This window comes from Mercenaria mercenaria, chromosome 8, assembly GCF_021730395.1.
Source record: "Mercenaria mercenaria strain notata chromosome 8, MADL_Memer_1, whole genome shotgun sequence".
Lineage (NCBI taxonomy): Eukaryota > Metazoa > Mollusca > Bivalvia > Venerida > Veneridae > Mercenaria > Mercenaria mercenaria.
In genome coordinates this window covers 19,797,963-19,803,962 of record NC_069368.1, presented here as the reverse complement: position 1 = coordinate 19,803,962, position 6,000 = coordinate 19,797,963, and the positions used below count along the sequence as shown (strand labels likewise).

General features: G+C 33.2%; 1 protein-coding gene across 1 annotated transcript in view; it reads left to right on the top strand.

Moving 5' to 3' along the window:
• The first annotated feature begins 4,382 nt into the window (after window positions 1-4,382).
• Window positions 4,383-6,000, top strand: part of LOC123522921 (acetylcholine receptor subunit alpha-type acr-16-like) — a 253,605-nt gene continuing 251,987 nt past the window's right edge. The window contains exon 1 of the mRNA XM_053549488.1: window positions 4,383-4,398. The gene's annotated coding sequence lies outside the window, so the exon portion shown is untranslated. The remainder of the gene's footprint in view (window positions 4,399-6,000) is intronic.

Sequence of the window (6,000 nt, the reverse complement as noted above, 5' to 3'; positions counted from 1 at the left end):
TTCCTCTACCACTAGGACCAATAACATTTTGTATACCAGTTCTCCAGTCGTTTATAAAAGAATCCATTGTACAATCAACACTTTTACGACAATAACTTTTCGAAGACATATTTAAACAATTATCTAAAGTATTAAGTAGATTATAAGTAGACATATGTTTTCGGTACTGGTATTGCCAGTTTTTACAACTACTACTATTTTTATTATCACAGTATCTAAAAAGTTTTACGTTAATTCTAGTATCATCCATTCTAAGTAATCTATGCCAATGCTGAGATACAGAGCCCCACTGTTTCACATGAGGGGGCCGCCAAGCACACTCACCATAAATAGCATTGTTAGGAGTATATTTTTCCAAGCCCAGGAAAAATCTCATAGCACGGTTCTGGACGGCATTAATACTTGAAAGTATGTGGGGGATGGGGGAGGGGATTTATCCCTAAATTATGATAAAAACGTCACAAAATTTCAAATAAACTGTTACAGCAAGATTTTATTGCTTGAGAACCGTTACATCGTAAGTTAGTTAATAGTCCTTATTGAATCAACCTAGTAGGGTTTCATTTGCAAACGATACTTGTTCCAAAGAGGAGAATTCCGCCTTCTTTCATGTAGCAGAGTATAACATGTATTAAGTAAAATGTAAATGATTTCTCTTTGATAAATAGTAGTAGGCGACATCCAGTCTTAACTTCAAAACAATTGTACTAACAGTTGAAGTATATAAACCTAAAAAGTACATCGTTCGGAAAGTACATCGTTTGGAAAGAACAACAATATGAAACTGTATAATTTTTTCCACACTTACTGCCTTTTTCTAAGCTATTAAATGCAACTAAACTTAGAACTATTTACTTTAATTACATCCACCTTTTAATTGAGAAAGTTCTCGAAAAGTTCGATGTGGCTACAATGCTAATATTGCAAAAACTGTTAATATTTGTTACAGTATCTGTTATTGTGTGGACAGCTACTCTAAATTTTGTTTCTCTATCAAGTAGTGCAATGCACGATATTTTAGCGAAGTTCACAGTGTTATAGTAAGAAGTTTAAGCAATATTTGGTACATGTGTTGTTTTGCGCGGTTGAAAACTTTATGTAAACTATAAATGCAATATATATTCCTTGAGAAACGAAGGTATTTACTGTACTTTTTTTCCAATAAAGATTTTCTTTAGAAAATAGGAAATCGTTGTTACATTAAACTGGCCGTTGTCCGTATGATCATATAGAGACGCAAAGACACAGTGTGATATCATTTTAATTTTAGTTCAATTCATAATTTGGTGCGTAAAGGTTTATAATGCACAAAATATTTGTGTTGAAAATGTTCAGAATAAGGATTATATCAATTTTTGCACGCTATGTTTCAAGCATAATAGGTCGAATATAATTGATTTTCAGTTCAGACGAATGGAATTTGCTCCTTGCTGAGAGTGTAATTGTTTGCATGACTTAATTTCCTGTCATAACCTCAGATGCACATAGGGGGTAAACAATTTTATATAAAGACTTCAAAGTTCATCTGCGGCTTAGAAGAATTTTGGAATTAGTCGTGATCAGGTGTTGTTATATGCGCTTATGGTGAAGCACCGCTATATTACTGCTGAAGATGCAGGTTTTTTTACTCAAGTTGTTTTCTGTGCGTGTAATGTTCCCAGCGGAGATAGAGGTACAGGTAATCACTTTGCTCTACATTTTCTTTATTTTTATAGCTTTATCGAGCTTTCTAAAGGCGGATTATTTTTACTACCTTTGCAGAACCACCAGTCGTAAGCCTGCTGCATAATTTTCTCATATGACAGAATTCTAGACTTCAAATGGGGTTTCGAGCACACAACGGTACGGGGCAAGTAGTTCGAGGCCAGTTACCTTAACTTTTCTGCTATTGAAGCCCCTATCAGTTTTAGGGTTAAGTATGGAAGCCCTGGAGAAACAATTGATCTCCGTACTTCCCACGTCTGACTTCTAACTTTTGCACTTCTCACTTCCAACTTCTTGACTTCCTACATCCTACTTCTAACTTCCGCACTTCTGACTTCTAACTTCCACATTTCTGACTTCCAACTTCCTGACTTTCGACTTCTGATTTCCAACTTCCACACTTCTCACTTCCAACTTCTTGACTTCCTACTTCTAACATCCACACTTCTGACTTCTAACTTCCGCACTTCTGACTTCCAACTTCCTGACTTTCGACTTCTGTTTTCCAACTTCCACACTTCTCACTTCCAACTTCTTGACTTCCTACTTCCTACTTCTAACATCCACACTTCTGACTTATAACTTCCGCACTTCTGACTTCCAACTTCCTGACTTTCGACTTCTGATTTCCAACAGCCACACTTCTTACTTCCGACTTTTTGACTTCTTACTTCCCTCTTATAACTTCCGCACTTCTGACTTCTAACTTCCGCACTTCTGACTACTAACTTCTTGACGTTCGACTTCTAATTTCCAACTTCCACACTTCTTACTTCCGACTTCTTGACTTCTTACTTCCCTCTTCTAACTTCCGCACTTCTGACTTCTAACTTCCTGACTTTCGACTTCCAACTTCCGCACTTCTGACTTCCAACTTTCCCGCTTTGGAAGTCGGAAGTAAGAAGTGTGGAAGTGGAAGTAAGAAGTCAGGAAGTTGGAAGTCAGAAGTGCGGAAGTTAGAAGTCAAAAGTGCGAAAGTTAAAAGAAGGAAGTAAGAAGTCAAGAAGTCGGAAGTAAGAAGTGTGGAAGTTGGAAATCAGAAGTCGAAGGTCAGGAAGTCAGAAGTGCCGAAGTTAGAAATCAGAAGTGTGGAAGTTAGAAGTAGGAAGTCAAGAAGTTGGAAGTCAGAAGTGCAAAAGTTAGAAGTCAGAAGTGGGAAGTACGGAAATCAGTTGTCCCTCCAGGGCTTTCATAGTTAAGGTAAATGATTCGAATACTTGGCACATTCTTAGTGAAAGGTTTGGATCATGTATGCAGAATTTATTTCCGTAATTACATGTCATCTGATTACTTTTATAACCAGTCTTTATTTCAAAATTGATATCATTATGTCTGTTCTTTTTCATTGTCCTACAAACATGTGTAAAACATCCTCGTAATCAAAACTAGTAAAGAGGTCAACATTCTACAAATTATTATGTCTGCCGATTTTTTAAGACATCAAACTTTGTGAATTTTTGTAATCTTAGGACATTGGAATATTTAAAGTAAGTCATAATCGAAATGTTTTTCTGCTATGTTTAATTCTTAGTTATTCATTGGAATATAACAGTGATCTTCGATTCCAATGTACAAATTCCTTCACAAATTTATACAATTTTACAACTGTAATTTAAACTATAAATATATTCGTGTATCCATTTGAAAAATAAGTAAATTGGAGCCAATTAGTGAACATAGTCAAATAACATTGAGTTTCTCGTTACAATTTTCGGGCGATATAATTAAATGTTTATCGTTGTACAAAGTTTAATTGCATGACCTTCTTTTATTTGATGCAAAATAATTACATAAATGATTGTGTGTTATATAAATCATGATTAAAATCAGAACATGGCCAAACATAGATTACAACAATTTTCATTGTTCTGCGGGATAATGCTCCGCCGCGCGAATCGTTAACAATTTGTTTATCATTGTGACAACGAGTAATTTGTACATATCAAAATTCAACAATCAAGGACATTATGTTTTTGAAGCATACATGTTTCTATATATTTGGAATGTTTTGAATCCATTTCCAAATTCAATAACTTATGAATGCCCTATAAACGCGTATTTGACTGTATGTAATGGGGAGAACATTAAATTGTACTGTCCGCTTTTCGTGTAAATGTCAAGTTGTATAAAGCTTTATGCAAAAATTACTATTTGTCATACATGTCATATGTAAACTTCGGCAGTAACAGCATGTCATGTTTAGAAAACATTCCAAAGTAGGTAGATATATTTTATAACCTGGCATGGTTATGTTAATATCGTTAAGGCACCTCTCTACATATTTTTAAAAATAGTTTTTATTGCCACAGATTTCAGAAATATTTCAGGCAAACGTGCAGCTTTTCATGCCGTATATTAAATGCCATATTTGATCCTCTGCTTGAAAGAAATTTGATATTTGATAGAATTGGACGCTTGCGGTGTAAGGATTTACAGTATTATTATGATTAATGATTATTGTAATACTAGATATGTCTTTATGCCCACAGGTTGCAAACAATATTCATCTAGTTTTCGTTAATCTTCAGTTAAAAGAAGTGGATATCTAATAGAATAAATCGTGAGCACAGGGAGAGAGGCGTTTGAAGTGATGTTATGGTTTTGTTTCATGAAATGTCGACAGTTATAAAGGAGGTGATAAAAAATTTGACGTAACACTGTTTTGCATAATTTCAGTCATAAAGAGAATAACAGGTAAACATGTTTTCATACTAGTTTTCGAAGTCCGGAAAATGTCTATTATATTCATAAGAAATTAGGGAAGTCTCGGAAAATAATAGCAATAATGAACACATTTTCAATCACTATCTAAATATAATGTTATGGCAATTTTATGAACAGAATATGTATGGATGTAGAAAATCACGGATAGAAATCTACGTTCTGCAGCCTTCTAAAACACGACCCTACAACTGTATAATATTAAGATTTGAAGTCGATAGTCTTTTGCAAAACAATGCATAGAAAACACATATTTCGCGGGGTAAGGTCTACAATTGTATTTCACTGAATCGATGAAAGCACCTTAATCATTAGTCTCTGTTGCTGTTTAATCACCGACTTGATATTCTACAACCGTTGTTGTTTTTCTCTTTGAATACATGTACTTGTATTTACAAGTTAAGGTATGCATCTCCATCCATCGATAGTTAAAACTATCTACAATCGAGATAATAATAATAACAAGTTTGATATATTGTTATACATCTGTTGAATAACTATTTAAAGTTATTATTTTCACTCTTTCAGAGATTTCATACATGTTCTTTTCTATGCATCCTTGTAGTTAACACTAATACAAAACAACTTGAATCTGTTTCAAGATAGAAATGCCTCTACCTCACTTTGATTTCTACAATAATGAGAGAACAATAAAAGATTTGTTGTCGCTTATTACCGTACTTTGCACAGTATTTTATATACTAATAACCTTTACATGTGAAATATTTTAACCATGTATATTTAAATCGGTCAACATAATTATTTCAACACATACCATTAATTGTCATACCTTCCGATTAATACCTTTATTTAAACAATTTCATCAAACTATAGAAAATGGTATTTGATACATTTAATAACATTAATTAAGTAATTATATTTATCGATTTGTTCAAAATGACCTTAAGACTGTAAAATATAATTGGTCTTTTATTACCTATTAGTAAAGTTTGTATGTTTTCCTTGCTTGGTAAACTGGATGATTAATTGTTTGTTGATGAATAGTATTCAGACGAATGACCTCATTTGTCAGATAGATTTTTTGAAAATATCTTTAGATATACTTCCTATACAATGCATATAAGCTCATGACAGTGGACAGGTGTGTTAAGTTTCAGTCCATTCTCATAAGTGGGTACTGAGATACCAGCTTACATACAAAAGTGTCACCAAAACTTTTGAAAAAAAGGGGCATAATTTTGTAACAAGAGGGCCATAATGGCCCTATATCTCTCACCTGTTATCATTGCACTTAATGACAAGAAGCTATTTATAGTAACATAAAAGGGAAGTAATTAAAAAAAAATTTATCAAAGACAAGCAAGTGAAAATGAAAGTTTAACATGTGTATTTAGTCTTTCGGACAAAGCTAAAACATAAGACGAAAATTGCTTTAAGTTGTCACATTCTGATATCTGTTCGAAACATAAATAATAAAATGATCTCTTACATATATTTACATAAGAACATGGTGTTTTTACGTGCAATTTGTCAGACTTCTTGAAGATATTTAAACATTCAAACTTTAATAACTTATTAGATTGTATAATATCGATTGCTTACCTATAAATCAAT